A 12892-nucleotide genomic window follows, 5' to 3' on the forward strand; every position below is an offset into this window, starting at 1 on the left:
TCCATATTTGGCACCGGAATACTTTGAGCAAAACAAAATTCTTAGACATCACTAAATAAATCATTTCAACCACTCTCTCTCAATATAGCCAATCGAGCTTTAACATCATCAACTAATTCCATAGCAAGCACAATATTAAGATCTTTTATTTGTAAGATGTTTGAAAGTTCATTAGTGATACCAAACAACTTTAACATAAGCTTCAAAATGAAAGCAAATTTAAAGCTCTCCATTTTTTCTATCAAACCCGCCGCTTGAGATGGTCCACGTCCATCTTCATCAACAATACTAAGCACATCTAACACGGAGGACCACATCTGATCCAAACGAATCAAGGTAGTATAATGTGAAGCCTATCTAGTATCTCCGGGTCTAGCGAGACTAAATGATTGGTGCAAGCCCTTTCCTTGAGATATCTCACCACTCTCAAGTTTATTCAAAATATCTTGGTGTTATGCCTCCTTCAAAGCATCCTTTCTCTTGCAAGATGCACTTGTTGTGGTTACAATCAAGGAGATGTACTCAAAGAAATCATGAATAGATGAGCAACTACTAGCAACAGACACAACCACCAGTTGCAAACGGTGAGCATAACAATGGACATATAAAGCATAAGGGTTTTCATCTAGAATCTTTCTTTGTAAACCATTAAACTCGCCTCCCATATTTGAAGCCCCATCATATCCTTGAAATAGATAACGTATGACGATCGAGAATACCATAAAGAGCATCCTTTAGTGCCTCAGATGTAGTATATTTGACATGATGTAGAGCAATAAATCGTTCCACAACTTTCCCTTTGTCGTTCAAGAACCTAGAAAAATAAGTAAACTTTCCTTTTAAAGCCTTTAGATGCACGCTTCCAATCTTTAAATCCGTCTTTGTTGAAGACTTCATAACCAAAGTGTTCGGCCCCCGGGGCGGCTTAAAGAGAAAGCAATAGAAACAATAAGTTGCATCCTTCGACTCACTGTATTCAATCCATGTATAATTCTTATACCATGCTTTAGAAAATGCTCTTGAATACTTCCCAAATTGAGTACGAGGAAATCTTGCTAAATCTGGTTGCGTTGGACCTGTTGCACCCCAAAATTTGCCCACCCAATTTTACATCTAACTGGTTTATGTTTCTCATATCATCTGCATCTTAGGTCATCATAACCCATGCATCATTAAATCAATAAAGCTGCCTTGGGTTCAAGGATCTTGGAGATTGGGAGTTTCTACTTCATTCAAGTATGATTCAGTAAATGTTACTTCGAGTATTAGATCATAAGATTAAGGTTTTAATTTTTGGGCAGTATGAATCTCTTCTTCATCTAAATTCTCATGGGATTTCATGCCAAGGTGTCCCTTGATGCTTCCATTATCATCTATTTCAAGGAATCCCCATTGTGTGTTCACCAAAGCAAGATATTTTTGGGTCGAGAGCAATTAATCTGGATTAAATCTGATGGTTGAAGCTAAGAGTTTTAGCGCAAGACTAATTTAGTTTGATCATATGGATCCCTTGTTTGGAATTATTCAATGTCATGAATTTAAATGTATGGTCAAATCATTTGATTGGAGCGGGTTATAAACATGTTGAGTTCGGAGAGAAAATTCGTGCGGATTAATGTGGAGTGTAAGAGTAATTGGAATTCTTTATTCAAAGCTCATTCAAAGATCACCACAATTTCAAGAACAAAGGTATTCATCATCCATTCTCAATATCACATCATTCAAAACCAACATTATTCCAAAAGTATTCATTCAAGTTCAAATTTACAAATGAAATCCATTATTTACAAACCATACCAATACCCTACTGTTTGTATACTTTTGGAACATGGAACAGAAAAAAAAAAAGAAACATCATTTACTTCCATGAAAAAAAAGAAACATCATTTACATCACTACTATAAACATTTACACATTCTCTTTACACTCTAATCTATCATCTTCTATTCAAAGAAAACCAAACCCTCTTCAATTCCCTTTCTCCCTTCATGACCAAACAGCCTTCACCATCTAACCTACAGCAGCATCTACAAAACCAGTACAGTTAGCATTTGCAGCAATTAACAAGTTTCCTCAATTAACCAATCACATAATTTATGTCATACACAAACCATTTATTCAAATAAACCAATTTCTAACAGATTTATAGCATCCTAAACATTTCTCAATCAATCCCTAACATTAACTAACCATGTCAAACTGATACCATGCACCTCATGATTCTTGGCATCACCACGATCCTGCCCAAGCACTAACCTGCAACCATAAAAATCCATACACATTCAATAGAAAACCAAAACAGAATCCATACTTGTTCACAACTAAGACCAACTTTTAACCAACTCTGCATAACAGTTTCACAACTAATAGTCCGACACAGCCATAACCAACCCAACTGTCAAACCATTCACTAACCATATTCATAACTAACTTTACAACCAACAGTTTAACAAACTAACAGTTTGTAACTACCTCCTAACCACTTTTCAAACCTATTCAGTTTCAACCTATAGCCAATTCATAACAAACTTTCATAACAGAAAAACCAATTTGTAACTACCTAACATATCCTAACCAACAATTCTAAGTTTCTAACTGTCAAACTGTTTCTAACTAACTCCTAACAGAAAAACCAACTTCAACCATCATAATAACCATTACTAACAGATTTCATAACCACCATAACAGAAATATAACCAATTACTACTAACCCCTAACTAACTTCCTAGCCAATTGGTAACTGCATAACAGAAAAGCAGAAGAGAGAAACAAACCTATATATATATATATAGACAAGACTCTCTTCATCATTCAGGATCCTTCACTTCATCTTCACTGCACCATCCTTTGAACTCACCCATTTTTACTCTCAGTTATTCACACTCCACTATTCTTCACCTTCCATTCATCACCTGAGAACCTCAACACTTCAATCTCCACTGCTTCAATCACCACCCAAACCTATCTCCTATCCTAGTCAGTACCCGAGCCTACACTCTATATAATCATCCCTTCCCTCCATAATTCAAACTACACGCCTCCTCCACACCATTCATCCACCATTTTTTTTCTCAGCAGAGCCACCCTTCATTCTCTCACAATCCACCATATTCAATCTCTCCCTTCAATCTCCCATTCTCTTCTTCACCATCACACGCAACCTTCACCATTCTGCACCTCCATTAATCATCACCACTCTTCAACCTCATCATCATCATCAACTGAAAAGAAACAGAAAATCAGAAGAGAAGAAAAAGAATTCTCAGAACAGAAAACGAAAGAGAAAGTTGGAAAAGAAACTCACCGAAAAGATGTAACAAACGCTCTGAATTTTCTCTCTCAATCCACACTCAATCTTCATCATCTCAGAGCCATCGTTCAACCTTCAACAACTTCTCTACACTGCAACGTCCTTCAATCAAGGAGTATCCTCGTCGATCACCTCCCTGCTTCGACGCTGCAAATCAACACCTTCACGTTGAGTATCTATTCTTTGCAATTGCGGCTTCAATCACATAATCAGCATCAATCTTCGCACCTCAACAATGTTCTTCAGGCTGGTCCATCATCTTTGAATCGTCACCGAAAATTCATCGATCTCTCAAGATCTTCTCTGAGTCGCACGCTCTGCAACACCACAACAATTCATCATCAACATCCTCAATCTTCATTCGATGAGAGCTTGATTCAGAGTGATTCGATGCGAGAACCGAGAGTATCGGAGAGACATGAGACGAAATGAGAATCAGAGAAAGGTTGAACGTGAAAAAGATGAGCGAGGGGGGAGAACGCCGGTCGCTCAGAGAATCGGAGACGAAGGATCTCCGGCCGCCGCCGCTTGCGCCGCTCTCGTGAGAAAGAAAGGAACGTGAAGGTTAATGGTCACAACTTGGTGAACCCTAATTCCCTTTCCTTTGTATTTAATTTTCTTTTATTAAAAGTATTATAATTTTCTTTTGATAAAAATCTGGAATAAAATGTCATAAAATCTGATGATGGATCAAGCTTAGGCCTCACATGATTGCTGAACTCACTCCCCTAGGCCCATACGTTTTTTTGCTTGGGTGACATGCTGTGAACAAAAACAATACTCCATTGGGCCATATGGAATTTCGCTGACCACCCCCTAGTCCAATACATCTCCATGTTTTTTTGTGTGCTGATTAAGATGAACAAAAAGCAACCATTCAGGGCCAAACCTTTGGGCCCTGCGCCTAATTACCTTGCAGCATCACCATAATTTCAACCTCACATCCCCCATGGTTCACATTTAATTGGTGGATTTTAGATTTTACTTAGTTTTTTTTTTTACTTACTTTTAGGTAATGAAAGACATAAAAACCTCATTAAAAAAAATACTAGTTTAGGCTTATTAGAATTTAGGTTTTTTAGTACAATTTAGGCTTGAATTAGAATTCCCTTTACATTTAAAAAACTCATAAAAATAGTAGTATTTTTTAGACTAATTTTGCACTAATACTTGAATTGCTTCTCATATGCTTTTGTATCATTTTCATGTTATATTTGTATAATTGTTGTGTGATTTTGTTACTTGTTTTTGGTCATATTTTTGGCCTATTTTGTAGATATTCACATAACTTTAAGCATAGTCATTTCCCTTAGACTTTTAGAATCGATTCTATTAACATCTCTATTAGGACTTAGACTTGCAAATGACAATTAGATTAGAGAATAGGTTAGTTTCCCTTGTTCATTCTTTTTTCTTTTTCAACATTAAAACACTAATAAATAGATATGCGAATCACACCTTACTAAAAGTGAGAGAGAAATGAGTGGGATTTATTCCCTAATCTGTTTCTCAATCACTTAGTGGGAGAGAAATGAGTGAGATTCATTCTCTAATCTGTTTCTTGATCACTATATAATAGGAGAGAAATGAGTGGGATTCATTCTCTAATCTGTTTCTCGATCATTATACATTTTTATGTGATTCAAACCGCAAAGTAAATCCCTTAAAAAATACCCAACCAAAAACACTTAAAACACCTAATAAAGGTTCAAATTAAAACAAAGTGATGAAGTGGTGCGAAACCTTGTATTGGGTTTTGTTCACCATGTAGTTACATAAAAAACACAAACCCAAGTTCATTCTGCTGCTAAGAACAAGTTAAGTCCAGTCCAAAATTAGACGTATAAGTCTCCAAAGGTCGGGCATCGTGGATTGTGACCTTAACCTCTGTTCAACTAAAAAACCCAAAACAAATGGAAACTATTGAGCCGAACTACGGTAGCTCTAATTCCTGGTAAGGAATACGTAGGCATTAGGTCGCGGGGCCTAAGTGAGCACACTGGTAAATAATTCCTTCTTTTCCCCATATTTCTTTTGCATGCATTCGCATTTAAATTAAATGCTCTTAAGATATTTTCTTATATCATTTTCCTTTTTGCTTTTCTTCTTCATTTTGCAAAAAGAAGAGAAAGATAGAGAGAAGAAGAAGAGAGAAGGAAGAGCAAGAGGAGAAAAGAGGAAAAGGCTTGGATCTTCATCATTTCTCCGCCGAATCGAATCATCTTCGACATCAACGACTCGTAATCGAGGTGGGTTCTAGTTAGAAACTTATAACTTTTGATTTATGGATGAAAATCATAGTTTGCATTTGGGGGTTTTCTATAGAAAAACCTAGGTTTGTGAATTAAACCTTGGATGTTCATGGATATGAGTTGTAAACTATAGGGATATCATGATTATGTTGTCCTATGCTTTAGTATGAATCTGGAACAGGTTTGAGTATGGAGATGGTTGGATTTAGTCTTTGTTGAACCAAAAACCAGATCTGGGAATTCTGTTTTCGCGCGCTTCGCGGCGCGAACAAGGGGGTGGCGGCGCGAACCTTGCAGATAATTCTGAGGTTTGGTTCGGCCATCAGTACGCGGCGCGAACACCATGAGATTTTGGTGAGGTTTGCTACTGCCAGAGGGTTCGCGGCGCGACCTAGCTGTTGCGCGGCGCGAACTGAAGCTTTCTTAACCAATTCTTTAGTTTAATGAGATAAACCGTTTTGATCATAACTCTTGAACCAAAACTCTGTTTTAATTACCGTTCGAAGTGGTAGGAAGCTAGAAGCGTGTACTTTCTAGTAGTGTAGGTTTTGGGATCAAAAGGAGAATTATTTAATCGAGAGTCGGTAGTTTGCTTGATTACTTGGGTTATTTATCGTTCGGAACCATGTGAACGGTATGCTTTTGGTATGACGAATATGTACTCTATAATTGTGATAAATTTCCATTTTTACAGACAATGATGATAATTGTTTGGTTGAGTTCTATTGCAGGTGGATTGGTATACCTTTGTTATATATGTTTATATCAAAGAGGTTTGGATAACTTCATTGTTATGTGAATAAAGAATAAGTGATGAAAACTAGGATTTGTTAGGTATGTGTAACTTAACAAAGAAAACCTAGGATGAGACATTATATGGAACATACGTTTAATTAGAATTTTATGAGAAAAGGCTAACAGGCCTAGAGAAGGGCTAACAGGCCTAGTGATTTGCGTGAGCAATCACCATTGTATGATGTACTAATAGGAACCATTGTTTTTGTTTATTTCTTTTTCTTTTGAATGCTAACAGGCATTCTATGTGCCGAGAGGCACTATGCAGAGAGGCACTAATAATCTTGGCAGGTTTGATTCCCGCTTTTGTGTACGAATGGAACCTAACAGGGTAGAGACTTGTGATGGTGTACGGGCCATGTGAAGTGACGATTCATGAGGGAAGGCTCATGAGTCCGAATCCATTTCGTATGTCAAGATTTCCCAAAGGATCCATGACTCGTGCCACCTCCTAGACGTAGCAGGGGACGGGAATAGAGGGATACCTTGGTAACGGTTTTCCGATTAGTAGTATTTGTGTTGAGTTGTTGAACTCTATGTATGATTCCATATAATGTTAGTGTGTGAACTCAAGGTCTAGTTCCTTGTTGTGACTTGAGATTGATAGGCTAGAACCTTGTAAAGCCGAGAGGATCCATAGGATAGGGAACTCACTGAGATTTTGTATCTCACCCCATTATATATTGATTTCAGGTACTACAGGTTCCGCGAAGGGTAAGGAGAAAGCGATTTGATTCCTTATTCCTTATGTTTCTTTTTGGATATGGCGAAGCTTCCGTTGTGGATTTCTTTTGTGATCATTGTTTGATCTAGTTCTTAGTATTTTCTTTTGGACATCTTGTATGTATTATGTCATTTGGTAGAACTTTTGTGTTAGGGCATTAATATGTATAATGTGTTGACAAGGAACTTATAAGTATTTTCAGTACCAAATACTTGGATTCATGTATACCTATATGCTTTGATGTATGTATTTATATATGGGTGTTACACCTTGTTCTTATTCGAGTTAGATTTTCTGATATTCCTTTCCCCGATGGGATAAATATATTAGTGGCGACTCTGATCATTTTTCGCGGTAGCGACAGGACCCTTCAATATATATGGCCTTCTCACTTGGTCTTGAATATCCGGAGCATACTCATGAATTTCTTTCCTACATCCTGGATCACGCACAATCTCATTTGGATTAAACTCGTTGGCCACATTAGGGGGTGTTTCTTCTACTTCGGCTTCCGGTTGCTTAACATTCACTTTCTCAATACTTGTTTTAGGAACTAAAAACCTCCTCATCTCTGAAATTTAATGATTCAGTGAAACGAATTTTTAAGTAAACAATTTATAACACACAAATTGACGAGACCGAATAATTAAATAAAATAAATAATTCATAACAACAAAATTAAAAGAGAATTTTATTATTATGAATGACCTATGTAATACGGTGAACTGACTTTTAAAGAAATGTGCGGATAGTAAGAGTCGCCACCGACTTTTATTTTATCCAATTATAGAAAGGCTAAAAGAACAGAAAAATACCTTTTGAAAAGATTTTGAGTCCGGGGGGTAAGTTATACAAAGGGAATGTGTAAGGCACCCTTTGCATCCATGGTTATCCATGGGCTCTTAATTGCTTAGCTCACTTTTGAATTGTTTGAAATGTTTGAAGTGTCGTGTGTGAATAGAAATTTGAATAAGAACTTTAGCTTGTAAATAAGCGTAGTCTTTTCGAAAAGTATTTGAAAATTAGTGGGAAAAAGAGTTTGAATTTTGAATTTGAATTGAGCAAGCAATTAAAAGCTACTTACCTTAAGTTTAGAAATTTGTTCTTTTAGCTTTTCGGAAAAAAGAGTCTATCCATACCATGAGAGGACAGGAAGTCTTTCAATTGGATGTTTGAAGGGTCATCGAGATATCGTTCGCCATAAGGCTGTCCCTTGCCATAAAGAGGGCAGGTAGTCTAAGGGAAGGATATAATAGTAATTTAATCTTTAGGCAACAGGCGAGGATACCTTAGCAATTTGGACAATTATTCTTTATAAGGCAACCTCAAGGGAGTTTCAATAACTTTGAAGGCAACATGCAACATTGCTTTAGGTATCCTCGGAATCGAGGGACTTGACTATTTTTAGGCAACAAAATTAAGGCAACAAGGCAACAGGCAACCAGAGGGATTACCCTGAAGGTGTGTGTGGCACAATCACGTGGTTAACTTCAATGACATTTATCTTATAAGTTAGTGATCTAGGTTCAGTTAATAATCTTGCACTCCCTATTTTACTAACCACGCAGTTTTTAAAATGGCAGAAATTAAAGGCAGGAATTAAAACCTACGCTATTACAATAAACACCTGCGGGGATGGGGGAAATTAAAAGGCGAAAACCCTTATAGGGTAATAGAAAAATAAAGGCAAAAATTAATTTCCACATCTTTGAATTTCCTGCCTTGATCTTCCTTGAACCTTGATTGACTCTGATCGTTTAGCTTTTCGATTGGTATGGCGTGCGGCTGAAGAATCCTGATTAACCCTGAAAATATTAAGAATGAAAAAAAAAGGTTAGTGTATTAATGTCCCCAACAACTACAAGGATACTAAGTTAATGGACAACATCTACCTAACAGTGATTAATGATCATGAAGAAATCAGGGTTTAAGGCATGAAATAAATTTAATTAGCCCAAAAAATAATTATCAACTAAAAACTTTAATTAAATTATTATTGTAAAGAAAATTTGATATTACGAAAAAAAACAAGTTTTCGATTAAATAATATAAATAGTTATAGAATTATTATGTAATAAAATAATTTTGTTCTAAATAAAATAAAAAGAAAAAAGTTTATGTGATAAAAATAATTTTATTCTAAACAAAATAAGAAGAAAAAAGGAGTTTATGTAATAAAAGAAATAAAAAGAAATTGAAAAATAACTTAGCTGATCCAGTGTGGTGCGCCTAGGAAGGTGTATGGTGGGCATGCGGCCTCCTGGACGTTGACCATGTATTGGCGTTGATCCAAGGGCGAATATGCGAGGCTATATGGTAGACTTGCATGGGTTGTGTGCACTGGATCTTAAAGTAAAGAAACTGAAAAAAAATAATTGTTGAGTGCCTGGTTCGAACCCAGGTCTTGATCGTTCCCACCTCACTCCCTTTACCAATGAGGCTATATTGGCTCGCTGGTAATAATGTGAGAGAAAACATATAAATATGAAACAAACACTTTAATGGAAAAAAAAAAGTTAAACCTGGGGCCACTCATCACGCGTGAACCAATAAGATTGGGAGGGAGACTCTGCGCCTGTTGACTAGCCAATAGCATTTGCACGCGTGTAGAACCAACATACTGACCATTTGACGGGCCAATGAGAAACCCCACAGGTGCCACGCAAACCTACGCCCGCCGGAGCCACCATCTTCTCCGGTTGAGCTTCGTCTTCTCCGACGAGGTGTTTTTTGGAAACCTGCAAACTAATCAAAAAAAATAAAAACAAAATACCCAGATCCACTATGTTAGACCTTGCGAATCTCATGGACCGATTATTATGGTCTGAAAGTGGCTGCATCACCGGATCTGAGGCTTCATTGTTTTCATGCCCTAGCAATGGTGAAGCACGATTCCGGCTCCCACACACGCATGTAATACGTCCATCCTGCCTTGTTTGAGACTCTGAACACAACCATGGCCAACTAAAGGGTTAATAACACCTGAACATACGAAATCAAAATTGTTAGAATGTTACCTCCGGTGAAGGCAAGCAGAGAGGTTATGATGGGTTGTAGGCTCGTATAACTGCTTGGCTCGAATCCTTGGAATCTCAAGGGTGGAATAGGATCGTTATAGGGCCTTGAAATATGTTCTACTGATGACTGCAAGTTTGTATCCTTTCTTGAGATTTTGCAAACCTTGAAACCTCTTTTTTCTTCCCTATTTTTCGTGTCCCCTAGTCTGAATATGTTTACCTACTTATAAGGAGTAGGATTAGGGCAAAAGTTTAGAAGAGAATCAATTTTCAGTCCCATGGAAATTTGATACAAAAATTTGATAAAATCTTTCCATTTTTGGGTTCAAATTTCATTCAATATTTCTCAACCAATTTCTCATGATTTATAGGTCAATCTTTGCACAATATTTGATTGAGAAATTTATCAATACCATATCTTTTATATTTATCATTATTTCTTCATTGAATTTTGAATTAAAAGGAATATAATTCAAAATAAAATAAATAAATAATACTAAAAATAAAAAAGATGGCGTGGTGGGATTTTATATACTTCATGAACATATTTAAAGCCCAAAACTTTGGCCCATGGGTTCAAAAAATCAAAATTCTCCACTTTGCACTTCATGTATTTTCTCAAAATTGCCCAACTTGTGCAAGCCATAACTCTCTCATTTTTTATGGTATGGAGATGTTCTAGGACTTTTTGGAAATTCCAAGATGTCTTCTACAAGCCACTTTGGAACATATTTTCCATTTGGAGATTTTATCTTGATGATATTCCTCCTGACAAAAAACTGCTTTTTTGCGATCTTCTAGAAGGACCTGTAATGTATTGGCTCATATCTCTTATGCGGAGGCATTTCTTGACCTTGGGCCCAACATCAAAGTTGTAGAGAATCAAATTTCCTATAGAATGAGCTTTGGTTGAGGAATTTCTGAGAAAGTATGAGAGAATTATGACTGGTCAAAGTTCGGTTAACTTTTACCTAGAAACCCTAATTTAGCAACTTTGTACTTTTGTGGATTTTTGACCTTTTCTTGATGAGTCATGATCAAATCTTGATCAAAAAAATGAGAATGTTGACAAAAAATCAGGAACTTTGACTGTGATTTGACCATAGTTGACTTTTAGGTTAACTCAGTCGACTGTTGACTTTCTGAGCATTTGAATGATCAATCTATTGAATTGAGACCTGAATTTTGTCATGGAGATAATGTGGGGTATCATGGACCATATGGGATGTCTTGAAGCCTTTGGTTCAGTGATTTTCCTTCAGAACAACAAAACCCTAATTCTTTGAGCCTTGTTTAGGAGAGGATGTCTTTGAGCTTTGTACCTTGATTTGAATTTGAACAAGAGAAATAGTATGGGCAAATTTTGGGGTATGACAACCTATTAAATTAACCATAATCTTTGATACTATATTAGAATCCAAAAAAAAAGAGTAGAATTTCTATTAAAATAAAAACTACAATATAAATATTAGAAGAAAAATTGAACTATCATTCATTCTAAATTGAACTATGTAAAATGGACCTATATTGAACTATGTAAAATTGACCTATATTGAACTATGTTAAAGCAAGATACGACAAGCATCATTCTCAAACAAATGGTCGGTGGTAGAAAAATCCATATATGCAGGATAAAGAAAAAGGATGAAACGAGAAAATTGAACCATGAAATTGACAATAAATTGGAACATGCAAATTGAACTATATTGCTATAATATAATAGAATACTAGTATTGTTATAATAACTAATAAGAAGACAAATTAAGAGAAGTATATTACCTCTGTTGGTGCTAGCTGGGACTAAAATTGAAAGTGACGTAAAGGAGAGAGAGGAATAGGAACAGTCAGAGACTCAGAGATAAAGAGAGGGTTTTTGCGGTACTGTTTAGTTTTGTTTTTTTTAATTTCTATTTTAAGTCATAAATAATTAATTGGGTTGAGTCTGTCTGGACCATTGGGTATTCATATGTTTTAATTTTTACGCCCTTATTTTTACTAATTTTGCATCTGGTTTCATTTAAAAATCGGTTATTAAATTTAGGAGAATACAAAGAAAATAGGGGTTGAGCCCGGGCACGCGCTCATATATATATATATATATATATATATATATATATATATATATATATATATATATATATATATATATATATATATATATATATATATATATATATATATATATATATATATATATATATATATATATATATATATATATATATATATATATATATATATATATATAGAGGAGGGATCAAATTACACCCGAAGAGTTACACCACGAGTTACACTCATTCAATAACTACATTTTGAATTAATATTTTTTAAATTCAACCGTTGGATTGAAACATAATATCATATAGATCATACCTATAAAGTTTGAGCTTAATCTATAATGCTTTACTATGTCATTGAATTACATCAAAATTAACGTTATATGAAAGCTCATTTTGACGTTAATGTTTGGATATCTTGATCGTATAGTAAATCATTATAGATTAAGCTCAAACTTTATAGGTATGATCTATATGATATTATCTTTCAATCCAACGGTTGAATTTAAAAAATATTAATTCGAAATGTAGTTATTGAACGAGTGTAACTCGTGGTGTAACTCTTCGGGTGTAATTTGATCCCTCCTCATATATATATATATATATATATATATATATATATATATATATATATATATATATATATATATATATATATATATATATGTATATGTATATCGAAAACAGAGAGTATTTTTGGAAGCGCAGTATGGTGCCTAACAACTCCTAAGGATGGA

General features: G+C 35.4%; 2 long non-coding RNA genes across 3 annotated transcripts; one reads left to right on the forward strand and one right to left on the reverse strand.

The window, feature by feature from the left end:
- Window positions 1-1745: 1745 nt before the first annotated feature.
- LOC131632115 (uncharacterized) lies at window positions 1746-3928 on the reverse strand. The gene is made up of 4 exons (XR_009292907.1): window positions 3305-3928; window positions 2775-3221; window positions 2191-2256; window positions 1746-2027 (listed from the first exon to the last, which is right to left on the reverse strand). It is a non-coding gene; the product is annotated as an uncharacterized LOC131632115 (long non-coding RNA).
- On the forward strand, window positions 3756-7303 carry LOC131632116 (uncharacterized). Of its 2 annotated transcripts, none has more exons than XR_009292908.1 (3): window positions 3756-3892; window positions 5434-5559; window positions 7051-7303. It is a non-coding gene; the product is annotated as an uncharacterized LOC131632116 (long non-coding RNA). The 2 variants fall into 2 exon arrangements; XR_009292909.1 differs by having other exon boundaries at window positions 5437-5559.
- The last annotated feature ends 5589 nt before the right edge of the window (window positions 7304-12892 follow it).

The sequence above is a fragment of the Vicia villosa genome, unplaced genomic scaffold, assembly GCF_029867415.1.
Source record: "Vicia villosa cultivar HV-30 ecotype Madison, WI unplaced genomic scaffold, Vvil1.0 ctg.000910F_1_1, whole genome shotgun sequence".
Classification (NCBI taxonomy): Eukaryota; Viridiplantae; Streptophyta; class Magnoliopsida; order Fabales; family Fabaceae; genus Vicia; species Vicia villosa.